At 38.1% G+C, this 21,238-nt stretch overlaps 1 protein-coding gene across 18 annotated transcripts in view; it reads right to left on the reverse strand.

Moving 5' to 3' along the window:
* Positions 1 to 21,238, reverse strand: part of LOC100538332 (Ig lambda-2 chain C region) — a 190,691-nt gene that overhangs the window by 27,943 nt on the left and 141,510 nt on the right. For 2 of the 18 annotated variants that reach the window (XR_015513911.1, XR_015513907.1), the window contains exons 1-2: positions 9,918 to 10,031; positions 9,038 to 9,347 (exon numbers count right to left, since the gene is read on the reverse strand). The exons of the other annotated variants lie outside the window; for them this stretch is intronic. The gene's annotated coding sequence lies outside the window, so the exon portion shown is untranslated. Of the gene's footprint in view, positions 1 to 9,037; positions 9,348 to 9,917; positions 10,032 to 21,238 lie in introns of those variants that run through there. 18 annotated transcript variants of the gene reach the window in all.

A 21,238-nucleotide genomic window follows, 5' to 3' on the forward strand; every position in this document is an offset into this window, starting at 1 on the left:
AAAACCCACCTTCTTGTACAGAAGCCAATCAGAGATCGCTATATGGTGAATAAAACCCACCTTCTAGTACAGGAGGCAATCAGCGATCGCTATATGGTGAATAAAACCCACCTTCTAGTACAGGAGCCAATCAGCGATCGCTATATAGTGAATAAAACCCACCTTCTAGTAAAGGAGCCAATCAGTGATAGCTATATGGTGAATAAAACCCACCTTCTAGTAAAGGAGCCAATCAGTGATAGATATATGGTGAATAAAACCCACCTTCTAGTAAAGGAGCCAATCAGTGATAGATATATGGTGAATAAAACCCACCTTCTAGTACAGGAGCCAATCAGCGATCGCTATATGGTGAATAAAACCCACCTTCTAATACAGGAGCCAATCAGCGATCGCTATATGGTGAATAAAACCCACCTTCTAATACAGGAGCCAATCAGCGATCGCTATATGGTGAATAAAACCCACCTTCTAGTAAAGAAGCCAATCAGAGATCGCTATATTGTGAATAAAACCCACCTTCTAGTACAGGAGCCAATCAGCGATCGCTATATGGTGATTAAAACCCACCTTCTAGTACAGGAGCCAATCAGCGATCGCTATATGGTGAATAAAACCCACCTTCTAGTACAGGAGCCAATCAGTGATAGCTATATGGTGAATAAAACCCACCTTCTAGTACAGGAGCCAATCAGTGATCGCTATATGGTGAATAAAACCCACCTTCTAATACAGGAGCCAATCAGCGATCGCTATATGGTGAATAAAACCCACCTTCTAGTACAAGAGCCAATCAGCGATCGCCATATGGTGAATAAAACCCACCTTCTAGTACAGGAGCCAATCAGCGATCGCTATATGGTGAATAAAACCCACCTTCTAGTACAGGAGCCAATCAGCGATCGCTATATGGTGAATAAAACCCACCTTCTAGTACAAGAGCCAATCAGCGATCGCTATATGGTGAATAAAACCCACCTTCTAATACAGGAGCCAATCAGCGATCGCTATATGGTGAATAAAACCCACCTTCTAGTACAAGAGCCAATCAGCGATCGCCATATGGTGAATAAAACCCACCTTCTAGTACAGGAGCCAATCAGCGATCGCTATATGGTGAATAAAACCCACCTTCTAGTACAGGAGCCAATCAGCGATCGCTATATGGTGAATAAAACCCACCTTCTAGTACAAGAGCCAATCAGCGATCGCTATATGGTGAATAAAACCTACCTTCTAGTACAGGAGCCAATCAGCGATCGCTATATGGTGAATAAAACCCACCTTCTAGTACAGGAGCCAATCAGCGATCGCTATATGGTGAATAAAACCCACCTTCTAGTAAAGGAGCCAATCAGCGATCGCTATATGGTGAATAAAACCCACCTTCTAGTACAGGAGCCAATCAGCGATCGCTATATGGTGAATAAAACCCACCTTCTAGTAAAGGAGCCAATCAGTGATAGCTATATGGTGAATAAAACCCAACTTCTAGTACAGGAGCCAATCAGCGATCGCTATATGGTGAATAAAACCCACCTTCTAGTAAAGGAGCCAATCAGTGATAGCTATATGGTGAATAAAACCCAACTTCTAGTACAGGAGCCAATCAGTGATAGCTATATGGTGAATAAAACCCACCTTCTAGTAAAGGAGCCAATCAGTGATAGCTATATGGTGAATAAAACCCACCTTCTAGTACAGGAGCCAATCAGAGATCGCTATATGGTGAATAAAACCCACCTTCTAGTACAGGAGCCAATCAGCGATCGCTATATTGTGAATAAAACCCACCTTCTAGTACAGGAGCCAATCAGCGATCGCTATATGGTGAATAAAACCCACCTTCTAGTACAGGAGCCAATCAGCGATCGCTATATGGTGGATAAAACCCACCTTCTAGTACAGGAGCCAATCAGCGATCGCTATATGGTGAATAAAACCCACCTTCTAGTACAGGAGCCAATCAGCGATCGCTATATGGTGAATAAAACCCACCTTCTAGTACAAGAGCCAATCAGCGATCGCTATATGGTGAATAAAACCCACCTTCTAATACAGGAGCCAATCAGCGATCGCTATATGGTGAATAAAACCCACCTTCTAGTACAGGAGCCAATCAGCGATCGCTATATGGTGAATAAAACCCACCTTCTAGTAAAGGAGCCAATCAGTGATAGCTATATGGTGAATAAAACCCACCTTCTAGTACAGGAGCCAATCAGCGAACGCTATAGAATTACAATTCCCCTGGGGAGAGGCTTGGACTAGACGTAAGTTTCTGCCGATTTTGTGTGATACGAACATTTAGAAATTTAACTAAATGGACAGTAGTTCATAATATTTAATGTGATCACAATCTTGGCAAGTAGTTTTGGAGATTATGATGTCTCCCAATTTAAACAGAACGCCCGAGCATACTGCCCGAGAGGCGTTTCAAAGATGGCCGCTGAGTGAAATGACTTGCCCTAAAGAGACTTTGGCTACATGCCCTGTGTGGCTAATCCACCATTCCAATTGACTCATACTAAAACCCTGTAACTCTTCTTACACAGTGGGGGTGATAGATGGTAGCCCACTCCACGGAGGCAACAAAACTCAAATCACCAAAGAAATACTGCTACAGAGCCCTCAAAAGAAAAGATTTATTTCAAGTTGACCGCCCACTGCCCTATAGAAGATAATGGATACACTAGTGGTCCAGGAAAGCCACCTCTGGCTAACCCTGGCAGATATGCACAACGTTGATAAAGCTTGCAAAGATGTGCTCCCTAAGGCAGGCCTGTTTGGCGGCACTGTCTGGGACTTTACTACTAGGGGTTCTCGGCAGTGAAAGATCAGTCAAACACAATGGGGCGGGTCATCTTCTATTTGGCTGCTTCTCACTTAGGGCGTCCACCTACGGCTCCAAGACCTGGTCCTCCGCCGCACCCCATTTCACCGGCTAAGCAGCCATGATGAGCTCCCTGCATGAAGTTGACGCCACCCACCCGAGGACTCTACTAAGTCTGGCAAGTGGACCATGAAGTAACGCTGAGATGAGTCGCCAACAGAAGAGGAAATCTGATCTTTGTAGCGCTGCCACATAATTGAGATTATGCTGACTGTAAAATTTATTCCCTGTGTAAACAGGCCATGCGGTTAGGCATAGTCGCACAGTTTTTTGTAGCCCAAATATACCATTGAGTAATGGACTTTTATTTTATGTTTTTTATTTTGAAGTGATGAGGTGGGGTGAATGTGTCTGTAGTCTATTTCCTGTTTTAACTGTTGCTGATTTTCTATATACACATATTTACATGGCGAGGCAGTGGCAAAATAGGTAGTGCTGTCACCTTACAGCAAGAACGTCGCTGGGTCGCTGGTTTGAACCTCGGCTCAGTTGGCGTTTCTGTGTGGAGTTCGCATGTTCTCCCTGCCTTCGCGTGGGGTTCCTCCGGGTGCTCCGGTTTCCCCCACAGTCCAAAGACATGTGGTACAGGGGAATTGGGTTGGCTAAATTGTCCGTAGTGTATGAGTGTGTGTGTGAATGTGTGTGTGGATGTTTCCCTGAGATGGGTTGCGGCTGGAAGGGCATCCGCTGTGTAAAAACTTGCTGGATAAGTTGGGGGTTCATTCTGCTGTGGCGACCCCAGATTAATAAAGGGACTAAGCTGACAAGAAAATGAATGAAATATTTACATATCATACACACCACAAGGGGGAGATAGAGGGCACATGAACACTACTCAGTGGGACATCTAAAGAAGCCAGAAGAGCACATGGAGTAGGAGTTTGCCAAATCTACGACTGCGTCCCAAATGGCACACTATACACTATGCACTCATGCACTATGTACTTATGCACTTACACACTCAACAGGATAGTACATGTATGTAGTGTTGTCCCAAATGGCACACTAATGTTTTTTTACTAAACGGAAATTCAAACCGTTTCCCTGATGACGTTTGACGGTTGCCAAATTAGTGAAATAAACGACCGAATTATCAAATAATACCTATCGTGAGTATTGCCGCATTCACCATCGGGAGGCGATATAATCACTCTCGTAGGAGAATTTTGCTTTCTCCATCCAAAATAAATAAAGTTATCCAACATGTGCGTCCGATAGCTCTGCCCCTTCCGCTACGTAAGCAAACCTGCGGTTGTTGAGTGCGTGAAGTGTCCATCATTACACACTTCATTTTAGTGGCTGAATGAGTGCATCATCCGGGTAATTAAAGTGCACTTATTATTTTAAGAGTTTTCAGTGTGAACACACTACTTACACTATTTATACTACAAAATGGCGTAGAATAGTGCATAAGTATGCGATTTGGGACGCAGCTAACCTTTTTAGTGTGTGCTGAGGACAATTTGCGTGGATATTTGTTTTTGGACTGATTAGCCTTGCAGAACCATAGTAAAGACTATCCATGGAGAACATTTGATGTACAGCAACTAGACATGTTACCAATTACCCGGACTCAAACTTTGCGGTGAGAGCAATTCATTTTACACTTACACTCATCCACGGACTTTTGGACTTTGCGCACACACATACATACACACACACACACACACACACACAAACACACACACACCCACACTCAAAATTTTTGTATTGTGTTATTGTATAAATGTTGTTTGGGTTCATGTTTTATTGTGGGGACATTTTCAGACAGCTGTGAGATTCTAATACATAAAGTATCCTTCATCAATGAATGATAAAATTTGAATACTGGAACTAGAGAATTGAACCATTTTTTTAATTTTTATTCTTGTGTATCTTGTTAATTTAAAGATGACCGTTACATCTTTTACCAGTAAAGGGCGAGGGATTCCACCTGCAATTACATCTGCTGCAAAACATCTCACCGCTGGCAAGCTGGGGTGGGAACAATCGCTTCAATGGTGCCACAAATTGGGGCTCTGCCAGCCTGGTTAGTGCTGCCCAGCCTGTTGCAATGGCTCATTCGGACAATCAGACTTGGCTATGCAATTATATAGACCGAGTTGTTCTATCTCCTGACAGAGTCCTGTTGGCAGCCTCTAAACAGCTCTTTGTCTGTTGTGGTGGTCGGCAGAAGGGAAGTGCTATATCAAAGTAGAGTGGTTTGCTGATGCCATCAACCTTGAATATCATATCAAGTGGAAGCACACTCAACAGGGAGTATTGCCGGCTCTTTGGTGTTAAACACGTAGACAGTCTGTCTTACAGACAGTAAAGGCTGGTTTATACTTCTGCGTCAAACGCCGGCGTATGCTACGGCGCTGACGCATGGCCCTTCGATGTGGCCGTTGGCGTCGCTGATGTGCACCTCTCAAAAAAATATAACTACACCTCGCAATAACACGTAGCGCAAGCTCTGTGATTGGTCGGCTTGGTAGCGCTGACGAGTCTGGGCGGGACCGAAAGTCGCGTGAATGGTGCGAGCCTGATGCAGCGATTGTTTACAAGTGTGGAGTCCCGTGAACAAGCTCGGGATGGAAAGTTTTGTTCTATGTTTATCTCATAGTTAAAGTTGTCCGCCGGTTGCTGCCTCAAAATGAGCGAGTTTGAGCCACTTGTACATCCAGGAAGTGTTCAGGAAAAGCAAAACAGCAGCGAAGAAACTCGATACAGAGGAACATTTACACCTCACTGCCAACTAGCGTTTCGAAAGTGTTAATGCAGACCAACAGAGACAGCACAGAAGTATAAATGCACAGCTACGCGCGTTGCATGCGCCGTGGGTTACGCCGGTCGCTTGACGCAGAAGTATAAACCAGGCTTAAAGCTGCGAGCTTGAACTTTGCAATGCAGTGAACTGCAAAACTTGTTGAAAGAGCTTGCGCCTCTGGTTTTTAATACTTTTTAAGGACCTTAATTGCCCTACATTGATTTAGCAACTTTTAATACTTTTTAAGACCCCACAGACACCCTTATTTATATATCTGATCACATTTGCTGTTGATATTTAAATTCCTGTTATTTTTCCTTATTATTAGATTCCTTTATTCATATTATTATTTCACCTTCTGCTCATTGTGGCTTAGATTGAGGTTATTGTTCAGGTGTTTGGTTTAGTAAAGTGCTGTGCAATGCTTGAAGCACAAAAATAAATGCCTGAGTCCTCCTGTACAACACTGTTGATCTCCAGTGAAGATTCCTTAATATCAGGACGTTTCATTTTGTATTTTGTCTTTTCAAATGGGGCAACTATTTCTTCTGTATCCTTTCCAAGAGAAAAAGCAACAAGCGACATTTCACCTTGACTTCTCTGTATGTACCAGTACATATTATAGTAGTTGGCATCATTATGGTTGCATCTTAAAGAAATGTTTTTGTTCAGTTGAATAAGCAGTTCAGTTCTATCCAGATGTTCATTCTGAGTGATGATTATTTCTCCTGAAGATTCTGTTGGATAGAAAACAATTGATTATAGAAAATTTAAAATGTCAACAAATATATTTTTACTTAAATAGTCTACTTACTAGTAACTAGCAGAAATACAAACAACAAACACAGCAGTCCCATGATGTTAAAGAGGAGAATCAAACCCTTTCTGTCTCTTACTCTTTCTGGACGTATTTTTACTGTCCTGTTAAGTGATTCTTTGATCAAAAGGAAAAGGAAATGACATACTAAGACTTTCTTTCAGCAAGAGATCAGAGCCTTTAAATACAACAGAACTGTTACTTGAGAAATATTTGTTCAAGGTTGTTTTCATTATTCTAACTTATAATTAGACTATTTAGTTTTAGATACAAATATAAATAACAGCAGGTAAAAAAAATGTATATATATATATATATATATATATATATATATATATACATACACACATACATACATACATGCATATATATATTAGAAACATTTCTAAAGGTGCTGTTGATAAAATTTTCACCAGATGTCAGTAACAACCAATGTAATCTATTTATACAAAGAAAACAAAGCCAATTAATGTAGAAATTAAGTTATGTGTTATAAAATAAATGAAAAAGGGAAAAGTACTTAACAAATGGAAAAAGGGAGGTGTAAAAAGGCATGGAAAGCCCAGATAGCAACTGAATTATATTAATTAAATTCATCATTTCAACAGCGCTTTTACAATGTAGATTGTGTTAAAGCAGCTTCACATAGAAGATTATAGTGAATTGAAACATTGTCAGTCCAGTTTTTATTGTTGAAGTTCGGTTTAGTTCAGTTCAGTGTGGTTTAATATTCAATGCTGAGAGTTTAAACATTCATTCATTCATTTTCTTGTCCGCTTAGTCCCTTTATTAATCCGGGGTCGCCACAGCGGAATGAACCACCAACTTATCCAGCAAGTTTTTACGCAGCGAATGCCCTTCCAGCTGCAACCTATCTCTGGGAAACATCCACACACACACACAATTTAGCCTACCCAATTCACCTGTACTGCATGTCTTTGGACTGTGGGGGAAACTGGAGCGCCCGGAGGAAACCCATGCGAAGGCAGGGAGAACATGCAAACTCCACACAGAAATGCCAACTGAGCCGAGGTTCGAACCAGCAACCTTCTTGCTGTGAGGCGACAGCACTACCTACTGCACCACTGCCTCGCCAAGAGTTCAAACACTGAAGAGCAAATTCATCGATGCGCAGCTCCGGAGGTCCCGAACTATACACGCCAGTGGTGACAGCGTCGAGGAAAAAACTGGCAAAGAATAGTGAAGGATTAAAAAACCTCAAGAGAAACCAGGCTAAGTTGGGCCCCACCATTTCTCCTATGGCCAAACGTCTTGTGCAGAGCTGCAGTCTAGGCGCCGGAGGTAGGAGAGCGCTGGACGTCCATCGTGGAGAAGCTGCAGGGGGGAGAGGTCACCGGCTGGTGTACAGGCTGGCCCTTCAGGATGAATGCAAGGACTTATCTGTCACTGGGGTCTTACAGGAATCAGTCTCGTGCTCTCCACTCCTCCATAACCACCACAGCAGCTGCTCAGGATACGGCCAGGTCCAGGATAATGGAAACCTCTGGAATAATAAAAGAAAGACTAACATAAGCGCAGACGCCGTTAAAATTGTAATGTCTTTAGGGAAGTGTTCCCGGCTCCGGTTGCCCTAAATAATGCAGACTAACAATTCTTTAGAGGATTTGGATTTTAAAAGAGATGCGTCTTTAATCTAGTTTTAAATTGACAGAGTGTGTCTGCCTCCCTAACTGTGCTAGGAAGGCTGTTCCAGAGTTTAGGTGCCAGATTTGGGAAAGATCTACCGCCTACAGTTGGTTTTAATATTCTGGGAATAATCAGTTATCCAGAATTAATTGAACGTAGTGGACGTGAGGGGCTATAATACACCAGGAGCTCCCTCAAATACTGGGGAGCTAAGCCGTTCAGGGCTTTGTAGGTAGTCAATAAAATGTTTCAATTTATATGATATTTAATAGGGAGCCAATGCAATGATGAAAGAACTGGAGTAATATGATCATATTTCCTTGTTTCTAGAAAGCACTCTAGCAGCTGCATTTTGAACTAGCTGAATAACGGCTGTTAAATTACAGAAATTTACTGTAAAATAACGGACATTAAATTAAAGAATGTTCCTTAAATTAAATTTTCTGTTAAATTTTTGTAATTCAACGTCTGTTATTTTACAGTAAAATTCTGTGATTAAACGGCCGTTGTTTTTCTTTTTCTTTTTCTTTTTTCGGCACCCCAGCTGCTGGAAATAAACCGTAAAATTACGACTTTTTTACAGTTTTATTTTCAATGAAACGTTACAATTTTTATTACACACGATAGCTAAAACAGTCAAGTACTTTTGTAAAATTGAAACGGACGACATAAAACCTTTACTTTAGCTAGTGTATCTGTGCATACTTTCACTCAAGTACTTGATTTGCAGACTTTGTCCATTGTACATCATCTTAAAATTAGCTTGTGTAATGTTTTTCAGCTTATTTACAGGAGTTTAAAAGAAATTGTAATAACATTTAAATCTTTATTTCAACCAATCTACAGGATTATCAGTATTTTCTTTCCTCATGCCGTCAGTGTGGTGTTAAAGTTGTGGTTGTTGTTTAGCAGTGCAGCTGTATTGTGATACTGTGTGCTTGTGGCACAATAATAGAGAGCCGAGTCTTCATTATTGACATCCTTAATCTGCAGTGTGGACCTCGTTATTTCAGTCCGGGTTGCCTCATACTTTGAATTAGGAGTATTAAATGGTGGTTCATAATCCACCATATTTTGTCCAGCAGAAAATACCAGTAAAGTCAAAGTCGTAGCTCCATTTGTTTGCTTGTACCAGAGCAATCTGTAGTGGTCCTTATGATCATGTTCGCATGTTAACGTCACATTGGATTCGCTGTTTGCAAATATATTTGACCTTTGAACAATTTCTCCATTGGATTTATCTGGAAAATAAAAAGGTTGGTTAAGAAAACAACACAGGTAATATGTTGTGTACTTTAGTTTAACAATAACAATTAATTTTTTTAAGTGAACTTATTTTGTTGACTAAAGCACATGTGAAATATATATTTTCATTATTAAGTCATTTATTAATTTCAATAAACCCTTTAGAAGGTAATATATTTTAAATGCACTCACTTCTTTATAAAGGTTTACTTGGAAAGAAATATAAATACACTAAAGACATGTAATTTTGTAAAACAAAAATGGTGTAAGATGTATTCTAAGTTTAAAGTTTATCATAAAAGGCATTACATTTTGCATGAAAGACTAAAAAAACTAGCATGTCAAAATGTTTCTTAAATTATGTGTTTTGTATCATTTCAAACTACAGTATGTACATTTAAATAGTTTTTTTAAAATTAAAGATTTAAATGAAAAATTGCATTTGTTAATGCATTCAGTTATTATGTAATATAATTTCCATAAGTACTTTTTATATCTAAAAGAATGTTAAAGTGTTATTATTATAGATGAAGAGATGAAAACCTTCTATAATCCAATAGTCTTACACAGAGTCAGCAGTAAAGTGAGTATGAACCAGTTGAGCTCCATTTCATCCTGTAAATGAATGTTGTGCTTTCAGCCGGGATGTCTGCAGTATGGCAAATAATGTCAACTTCCTGTGAAATCTGGCAAGCTCTTCCCCAACCTACTAAGAATTTATGTGAAATACAGTTAACTTACAGCTATACATGTTTTTTTTTTTTTTTTTAACCAGAGAAGTACACAGCAAGCTAATAAAAAGTGATAAGTTTATCCAAGTGATTTTAATTTACATTTTAATTATTAAACTCTCTTTAATATTTTTTCTTTTTTAAATATTGTTTTTCTTATCAAATGATGTTAAACAAAGCAAAGAAATTTTCACAGTATGTCTGATAATATTTTTTCTTCTGGAGAAAGTCTTTTTTTTTTATTTCGGCTAGAATAAAAGCAGTTTTTAATGTTTTTAAAAAAACATTTTAAGGTCAACATTATTAGCCCCTTTAAGCAATTTTTTTTCCGATAGTATACAGTTAACTTACAGCTAAACATGTTATTTTTTTTAACCAGAGAACTACACAGCAAGCTAATAAAAAGTGATAAGTTTATCCAAGTGATTTTAATTTACATTTTACTAGTCTAAAATTTATTAAACTCCCTCTGATTTTTTTTTTTTTCTTTTTAAAATATTGTTTTTCTTGTCAAATTATGTTTAGCAGAACAAGAAATTTTTTCACAGTGAGTAAAAAGTCCTATGTGGTTTATTTCGGCTAGAATAGAAGCAGTTTTTAATTTTTTAAAAACCATTTTAAGGTCAAAATTATTAGCCCCTTTAAGCGATATTTTTATCCAATAGTCTACAGAACAAACCATCGTTATGCAATAACCTGCGTAATTAATTTAACCTGCCTAGTTATACTAGTTATACTGCCTGTATACACACACACACACACACACACACACACACACACACACACACACACACACACACAAACACACATTACTAAACTATTATATTAAAATTCTAAGAAACTCTTAAATTAAGCTCTCATATTGGAATTTAAAGCAATAATTAATGGCAAAATACAGGCAATAAATTGTGTTAGAGTGTAGCTTTTATTGTCAACTTTAGCAGCTGATGAAGCAGAGATTGATGTCCCATAATGCAGAGCCGGATTAACCAATGGGCATTGGGGGGGGTGCAAATTTTGGAGTGTCTATTTAGGCTGTGCACCTCGTTGGAATAAGCTAGTTAAGCGATTCACACCCATCATTGTTAGATTGATAGAGACAACATAATTAAAGAGTGCTACAGACAGCAGCGTGAGAGGTGTAGCTTGTAGAGTGTATGGCAACATATTTTGACCCTGACACGATCGATCATGAACCCGATTCGAATCCAGCGTCTGATAAACAAGTTTTTTTTCCCCACTACATATCAGATTTGCCTACTCTTCATCACGAGGAAGACAAGTAGGAGTCATTAATAAGTGTGTGTATGATGGAGGACTCAGATTCATAGAACTGGATTGGAGAGATGTTATATCCAAATCATTTGCATTATAAGCTTGTAGAACTTATACATTAAACATACCCTTAAATATAATTGGGTAACACTTTATAATAACGACACACTATAAATTACTTATTAAGCATTAGCAAATAGTGAATTCATTATCTATTAAGTATTAACTCTACATCAATATGTGTTAGTAAGCAGTTTATAACTGCAGCTACAAATCCTCTATTCTTGACTTACAAAGTAATTGAATATGTGTTTAATAATTGTACTTTCATACTATGTTAATGATTTATTTTTCATTGCTAAATTAAGTATCACATTATTTACATATGCTTAGAACACATTTGTTAGCATTTCTACTTTTATTCAACACTGCATTTAATGAACTACGTATTGTCCACGACTAATAACCTTAGGAGCCACAAAAGCTTTCAAACTGGATATCTTTACATCAAGTTTCTCTTACACCAGGTGTCAATGATATCAAGCTTCTTGTTCGAGTCTGCAGACTTTAACTTCACTGTGGCTTGCAGCACAGAAATATGTCCCGCTGTCCTGAGCAGTGAGGCTGGAAATGATTAGTCTGAACATGTTGTTGTTAAGAGTGGCTTCGTAGTTCTTTACGGCCTGTTCGTACTCTTTTATAACCAATTCTATGGGCTGACCAGAGTGGACTTGTTTGTACCAGTACATAGTGTAGCTAGACATGCTAACTCCTGCTGCCATGCTGCAGTCTAAAGTCACATTATTTCCAGGTAACACTGCCATGAAACGTCTCGACTGAAGCACGGTGTCTGCTGATGTGTGACCTATGTGGGAGAAAAAATGTTAGACAACTAAATAACACCGACCCATAAATCAGTCAATGACTAACATGTGTTGAACATATCTAACTTGAAAATATGGAAAAATATGAATATGTAAACCGTCGTACTGCAGATATGACACTCACTTCGACACACAAACAAGAGACATTTCAGTAGAAGTATTGAGATATGGCGGGTCCTCATCTCTCAGTATTGATCCAAGACCAAGTGAAAATGTAAGAAGGAAGACTCGAAGAGGAGGGGCTGTGTCTTGCTGATGATGATGAGAGCAGCAGCAACAAAAGAAAAACATTATTTTTACAGACTCTAAATGATGCCTTCAACAGATGGAATCTTCAAAGAGTGATCATCCCTTGATTGAAAATATTTTAACTTATGCCTAGTTCAGACTGTGTGATTTTAGCCCTGATTTTGGCTCGCCGACAGGTTTTGAGAAATCGCAGACAAATGCCTGAAATCACAGGCAAATCGCTGCTCGTGCACGTAAGTGACAATCACACAGTATGAACGATCAAAGACGCGATCTGAGAGAATCGCAGATGAGTCGCTGATGCCTGCGAGATATTTGGCGTGCTAAATATCTGGAGCTATCGGCGATTCAAATCATGCTGTGTGAATTGAGTTTTGACTGAAAATAACGTCAGCGATAGCCTACAGCCAATGAAAGAGCAGCTTTCACTTGTGTGTGTGTGTGTGTGTGTGTATACCTGCTGCAGGCCAGCGGGAGGTTGGGGAAGAAGTTAACAGCGCTCTTTTTCGGTTTATTTGGACCCACGAAATGGAGGAAAAACTAGTGGAGGTTTGACAGGACTCAGGAGCACCCGTGTCTGTTTGACGTTTCATACAGAAAGAAATTAGTTTATCATCAACGTTGAGGAGAAACGGCTAATTCCCTTTAAACCCAGGTGAGCAAATATGTACATGTTCTACCCCATTAAAGGCTTCTTTCTCATTATGTAGTTAATAACAAAAGATATACTACATGTTTTTGGCTGTGAGACGTAGTTTGGACGAAGTTGTCGGCGATTCTCCCTATAGTAAAGTCATGCAATATGAATGTCCATGTCGCCGAACCATCTTGCAGTGTAAACAAAGCAACGATGAAACGCAAGCCCAGATAGTCATGCCGTGTAAAACATCTGTGACACCACTACTTTGAAAATCATGCAGTCTGAACTCGGCATAAGTTCATAACCTACAAAACTAATTTAACCATATCATTTTTTGCTGGATACCAGGACATGTTGGACTTTCAGGGAATGAACGAGCGGATGCAGCTGCTAAAGCTGCTCTAAAACAAGCTATGAACAAATGTCAAACTTCTCCATCAGAGATGAGACCTTTTATTAACAATTACATTTTAAACAAGTGGCAAGAGGAGTGGGATACTCTGGAAAACAATAAATTACATGAAATCCAGCCTGAAATAACACACAGAGGTATAAGACATTTTAAGAAACCAGCTGATCAAGTAATTTTTACCAGATGTCGTATTGGACATACAAGATTACCACATAACTTTTTACTCAAAGATGAAGACCCTACCCAATGTTTACACGGTAAAACCCCATGGACTGTAAAACACATTTTACTGGACTGCCCTGCTTTTAATGACTCTAGAAAGACTTTTTTATGATGAGAACTCTCTTAAGGACATTTTTTAACAAAGTAACACCAGAAAAAGTATAATTTTTAACATGTATTAACCAGAAAAATCTTATTTAAACTGTATATTCAATTATTTATTATTTACTGTTGATGTTTGTTAATTACTGAAATGCTCTTGCCATGAAAATAGCCTTAGTAGCTGACATGGCAATAAATAAATAAAGAATGAATCAAAGAATGATAGCAGCAGCAAAAAAAAATTAAGAAAAACAACAGTTTAGAGATCTGGGGTCCGTTCTTCATACCTCGCTTAAATGATTTAAGATTATTTGGCAGATCCTGGATCTTTTCATCTTGATAACTGATCTCTCGCTAATTTGGTTCTTCAAACAAGTTCGCGAATCAGATTAGACTGTCTGTATAAACTGGGGTCTGTTCTTCGTACCTCGCTTAAATGATCTAAGATTATTTGGCAGATCCTGGATCTTTTAATCTTGATAACTGATCTCTCGCTAATTTGGTTCTTCAAACAAGTTCGCGAATTAGATTAGAATGTCTGGATGAACTGATCTGAGATCGCTGCGTGTGTTGTGAAGGACTGATCTATCGATCCTCGAAATCATGATCAGCAATGCAATGATTGGCTGACGGCACAGCAGCGTAATGACATCATCTGAGTAATATTCAATTATCCATGTGAGCAAAATTACATCAAATTAGCAGTAAACGGCTTGTTTAATATGACATGCAAGAACTTTCCACATTTGTTGTGAGCTGCAGGCTTTACACTTTCATTTGTCAAGACAAGAGTATTCATCATGTATTTCAATGCAAATCAATGTATTTAGTTCTACATTTAGAAAAGATTTTCTTTATAATAGTATCCGTTTTTTAATCAGTGTAAAGAATAACTGGTTGTTTACAAAAGCATTTTCATATTGGTAAAGGTGTCTGCAACTTTTGTGAAGCATCAATCACTGGCATATTAACTATCAAAACATGTTTATAACTGCATAAATGTATTATTGCTTTAAAAAAAAGTCACATATTGTGCATTTCTATTATACACAATTTGTACTAAGCGATCTAAAAAGTTCATACAAATAAGTTTTCTCTTTGCACCACCAGATGGCAGTCTTTGTTCATTTCGAGGGTGCAGATTGCATACGTTTTATTAATATGTATAACTTTATTTATTTTATTAATGACTTTAACTTTATATATATATAGTTAAAAAATATGTACCATTTTCCCAAGTGTATATAACTACTACTGTAAGAAAATATCAGAATTCGGAACATACTTACTGTATTATCTTTGCTTGAACTGAGCCGATCTAATCCTGTTTATATGAATTAAACCTGCTCCCGATCAGGTTTGACCTAGCAGAACTGTTGCCATGACAACAACTCTCGGATCAGCTTTGAAGAACGAAACGATCCTGGATCGTGTCAAATCGTCAATATTCAAATCCAGCTAACTGAGTAATCCACGTACGAAGAACGGACCCCTGATCTGAGATCGCTGCGTCTGTTGTGAAAGACAGATCTATCGATCCTCGAAATCATGATCAGCAATGCAACGATTGGCTGACGGCACAGCAGCGTAATGACATCATCTGATTAATATTCAATTATCCATGTGAGCTAAATTACATCAAATTAGCAGTAAACGGCTTGTTAAATAAGACACGCAATAACCTTCTACATTTGTTGTGAGCTGCAGGCTTTACACTTTCATGTGTCAAGAGTATTCATCATGTATTGCAATGCAAATCAATGTATTTAGTTCCACATTTAGAAAAGATTTTCTTTATTATAGTTTTTTAATCGGTGTAAAGAATAACTGGTTGTTTACAAAAGCATTTTCATATTGGTAAAGGCGTCTGCAACTTTTGTGAAGCATCAAATCACTGCATATTAACTATCAAAACATGTTTATGACTGCTGAAATGTATTATTGCTTTAAAAAAGTCACATATTGTGCATTTCTATTATAAACAATTTGTACTAAAGCGATCTAAAAAGTTCATATCAATAAGTTTTCTCTTTGCACCACCAGGTGGCAGTCTTTGTACTTTCATTTCGAGGGTGCAGATTGCATACGTTTTATTAATATGTATAACTTAATTTATTTTATTAATGACTATAACTTTATATATATAGTTTAAAAATATGTACCATTTTCCCAAGTGTATATAACTACTACTGTAAGAAAATATCAGAATTCCGAACATACTTTCTGTATTATCTTTGCATGCACTGAGCCGATCTAATCCTGTTTATATTAATTGAACCTGCTCCCGATCAGGTTTGACCTAGCAGAACTGTTGCTATGACAACAACTCTCGGATCAGCTTTGAAGAACGAAACAATCCTGGATCGTGTCAAATCGTCAATATCCAAATCCAGCTAACTGAGTAATCCACGTACGAAAAACGGACCCCTGGAAATCACAAACACCACCCAGGTAGCAAAACATTCTGGCCCACATTTGGCATAAATCTGGCACAGCAGGCATTCTTCTGGCACTGGCATACAGCATGTGGGCCAAACATGGCTCTGGTTTGGCAGAGGCGGCACCATCTTTAAGTCGGCCACGTAAGTTTGCCCTGTCTTGACCCACATTTAAACACATTAGAATTTTTTTTGAGTAAAGAAGAAAAATCTACCAATTAGGCCACTTTGAGAAAAGGCATGCCCATAGTGTGCCTAAAGCACAATGCTTCATGGGTTTATCAATTTTATTGCAATCGACGCTGTTTTTAGCCTTCATAAAGCACATAAACACAGTTATTCTCTCAATAAAATCCATGTTAGCCATTTAGCAACAAAGCTACGGTCACCGCGTCTGTTGTGAAGTGAATTTGACGCACAAATGAAGCGAGTAAACTTAAAATGTTTATGCATCTGTTTATGCACGAATAAAGTGATTTATCTGCGCATTCCGTATCTGGTGTGAACACAACATAAGAGCTGTGTGACAAAAGACTTAACACAGGGGTACATACAGGATGCACAGTTGAGAGGATAACAAGCCACAGGTGAAACTGATACAACGATATGAAGACTAACTAGCGTAACTAACGTAGTGATTGAAGAAATTGAATCAACAGAGTAAATTACTTCACAAAATGATTTAGTGTTTTGGGGTGTTTAAAACAGCACATGCTTTAACATTCTTGCTAGTGTGCCTGCCTCCCATGCAAGATTACCCAATTAGTGATAGTTCCTGTTCCGGGAGATCTTCCTTCTTGCAAAGTTTAGCTAAAGCCTTAATTAAACACACCTGTCCTTAATTACCAAGTGCTCCTTCAGATCCAACTCACGCTGCGTTCACACTGGGCTTTTCCTCCCATAGACTTCCATTCATACGCACGCGAATGCGTCAGACCGAAAACGCAGGGTCATGCGTCAAGTTTCGTAGTTTGCTGCGGTGCAAAGTTCAAGCTTGGTGAACTCTGACCTGCGAAATTGCATCACTTGATTGCGTGAGACCAATCGAGGATCAAAACCCTGCTGAAAAATCCAGCTTAAACCAGCCTAGGCTGGTTGGCAGGTTTTAGCTGGTCGACCAGGCTGGTTTTAGAGGGGTTTTGGCCACTTACAGGCTGGTTTTCAGCCATTTCCAGCCTGGGCTTAGCTGGTCAGGCTGGGAGATGACCAGCTAATACCAGCTTGACCAGCCTAGCCAAACTTGGAGCCCAGCCAAAACCAGCTATATCAAGCCTAAACCAGGCTGGTCAAGCTGGTTTTAGCTGGATTTGGCTTGATCATTTTCAAGACCAGGCTGGAAATGACTGTAAACCAGCCTTGAAATGGCCAAAACCCCTCCAAAACCAGGCTGGTCAACCAGCTAAAACCAACCAACCAGCCTAGGCTGGTTTAAGCTTGATTTTTCAGCAGGGAACATACAATCTCTGGACAGAAATTTAAAACATGGAGCAATCGCTCGCTTTTTTAAATGTTTAAAAAGCTTGTTTAATCCCACCCCTTTTCGCAGAGCCGTTTGACAGAATTTCGCATGCTCAAACTCTAGTGTGACCGCAGCTTTAGTGGGTTAAGTTCATTGGTGTCAAAACTCGGTCCTGTAGGGCCGGTGTCCTGGAGAGTTTAGCTCCAACCGTAATCAAACACACCTGAATCAACTAAGCAATCTCCTAAAAATATATACTAGAAACATTCTGGTAGGTGTGTTGAAGCAAGTTGTAAATAAACTCAGCAGGACCCAAGCCCTCAAGGACCGAAATTGGACACCCATGATTTAGTTGTTTTTGATCAGGGTTGGAGCTCAACTCTGCAGGAAGGTAGATCTTCAGGAATAGAATTGGGCACCCCTGTTTTAAGGCAATGTTGTTGTTACTTTAGTTTTGTTTTGGTTTACCTTTTGGCTATTACTATTATGGCTATTAGCCCCTTAATTGTGTCACATTTGTAATATGTTTATTAATATGGGTGCTGTTATAGAAAACTTTTTTTTTTGGTATGGACTGAATGACATTAAATAAAAATAATTGTTGATTAACAAGGAGAATTTTGAGTGAAATTAATATATATATATATATATATATATATATATATATATATATATATATATATATATATATATATATATATATGTGTGTGTGTGTGTGTGTGTGTGTGTGTGTGTGTGTGTGTGTGTATATATATATATATATATATATATATATATATATATATATATATAATTCAACACCTGTTACAATTACATCCAACGGGACTGCAGAAATCCATAGCCATGGAAGAAATGAAGCTGGAAGGCTGAAAGCTACTTAAGTGAAATGTAAGTGCTGAAACAATTGCTGAAAAGAAACAAGAAAAATGCCACAAGGTAGTGGAACTTTTATTATTCCAGAGTCCAGCACTTACAGTGCTTTTTCCAGCAATGATCATGACGGGAAGTTGCAGCACTGTTTGGTCACACTAAATAATTTTTACAGTTCTGTTACAATGCTGCCATGTGCAGTCTAATAAAACATAAGAAAATATGATTTTTAAATATAAAAAAAAAAACAGAAGTCAACAGTGTATGACATCATTAGCATGTTGACACAGGACACGGTCCTAAACATAGATTTAACCAATATTCAAAACATTTGAGATAACACAAGCACATACTGTAAGTCACCAATATATACATTATAACACGGCTGTAGTGATCATTGAATGTTTTATTGAAAAAAAAAATTAACAGGCCTTTAACATTAATATTTTTTTCTTTGATCTGACGGATCATTCCACTGTGATGACCTATGAAAACCCCATGGAAACAAGCTGAAGGAAAGTGAGTAAGTTTATCCTTTGTTTACTATATATATATATATATATATATATATATATATATATATATATATATATATATATATATATATATTATTATTATTATTATTATTTATTTATTTTTTTTCTACCAAAGTCTTTCTCACCAGAAAGAACAAGATTATTTAGTACTGGCAGTTTGTGTACAGTAATACACCTGATAATGGTTAACCACAACGTTAGTGATATGTAATCTTACTTTTTACAGTAATATGAAAGTGTAAAAAAAAATCCATTCTTACATATGAGGTTGTGAGAGGATGTTTTTATATTAGAAAAACTGAATTTTGCAGCACTGTGTACTGGCAGCACAGTAATAAACAGCCGAGTCTGATGGAAGGAGGTCTGAGATGGTTAAAGATCCAGCTGTTGGGTTTTTCCTAGCTTGATTGAAGCGCTTCTCATCAAATCCAGTCTCGTAATTTGGTGGAGATCCAGAATAACCATGGCCGATTAGATCTAGAGGCATGCCTGTTGTTTTTTGTCGATACCATAACATAACGACTAAGCTACTGTCATCATGTTCGCAATCAATCTGTGCCTTGCCTGTCTGATTTGCAAACAGAACTAGACGCTGTTCAAATTTCACACAATTTGCAGTCCCTGTTAAAAAAAAAGAATTAGAAAACATTCTGAAAGGTATGTCAAAATTGATTCAATTAAGTTGTCGCAATGTCATACGTAAAATGTTAAAACATTCTGTAAATTATGTCAAAATTGATTTAATGTTGCTTTAGTGTCATACTTAAAAATATGACGAAGAAAATGCTCAGACCAAAAGTAACAAACATCTCTGATGCACACGGTGATTAAAATGTGACAAATCTTTAGAGAGAGAGAGAGAGAGTGAGAAAGAGAAAGAGAGAGAGAGAGAGAGAGAGAGAATTTCTTTTGGATCTGTTATATATTAGTACGAGTTACATCTCCCCCTGTTGGCCCTGCTACACCGTTTGTAGTTGTTTTTGTTTTTTTAATGTAAATATTATGCAAATAATGTCCTATACAAAAATTGTGGAGACAACCAAGTATACTTGAGTTATTTTTATTTATGAAGTACACTATCATTTATGTACTGTACCTGTACTAGTAGTATACGGGTACTATTTGAATACCTTTTGTAACTAAATTCACCAGCTTTTAAACCAATATTTCAACCTCAATATCTGTATTTGTATGAGGCAATACCCAGCTATATTCAACCATCCGGTGTACGGATCAGAACACGCATAGAAAAACCTAAATGTAAGTTTTGATTCTATCCATCAGACTCTCATTTGCCCCGTTCCACCGTGGATGTTGAAAAAGTTGCATATAAATCTGGATCTGAGCAAGCATAAGAAGGCTGATACTTTTCCACATACATATCAACAAGAAGTTGCTGACATTAAAAAAATTGTATCATAAACCTTTATATACAGACGGGTATATAAAAGGACAGTCATGTTTCTGCAGCAGTAGTAATGGGTCAATCACACTACGGTTTTCGCGTTCCAGATCAAAGCTCGATTTTTTATTTTTACAGCAGAAGTAAAACCATTTATTTTTAGCTTTGGAACACATTAAATATGCTGAAGAACACAATTTTAATATTTTTTCGGACTCAAAATCTTGTCTTCAAACATTGAATTGTTTTAAACTGGAGCATGGTATTATTGACATTTTTATCAAAGTAAACGAACTACAGAGAAAGTTTTATAACATAGTTTTCTGCTGGATCCCAGGACGTGCTGGATTATTTGGAAATGAACAAGCCTACAAAGCCGCCAAAACAGCCCTTACAGAAAAGCAAAAGGAGTGCAAAATCCAACGCAATCTCACGGCAATTTCGTAACTTTTTGATTTAGGGTGCTTTCACACCTGTGAATCGATTCAGTTGTTCCGAAACAGAGATTACAAATGTTACATTGTTGCTCTTTGCTCTTGGAGCAGTTCGCTTTCACACTGCAAAGTTTCTAATCGGTCCAAAAGAGCTAACACAAGTCACGTGCGAGTAAACTCTCCTCACATTGGTCAGAGTGTCAGGGTTTATTTTGCAGCGTCCTGCTAAGCTG

Source organism: Danio rerio, chromosome 17 (assembly GCF_052040795.2).
Source record: "Danio rerio strain M-AB ecotype USA chromosome 17, GRCz13ab, whole genome shotgun sequence".
Lineage (NCBI taxonomy): Eukaryota > Metazoa > Chordata > Actinopteri > Cypriniformes > Danionidae > Danio > Danio rerio.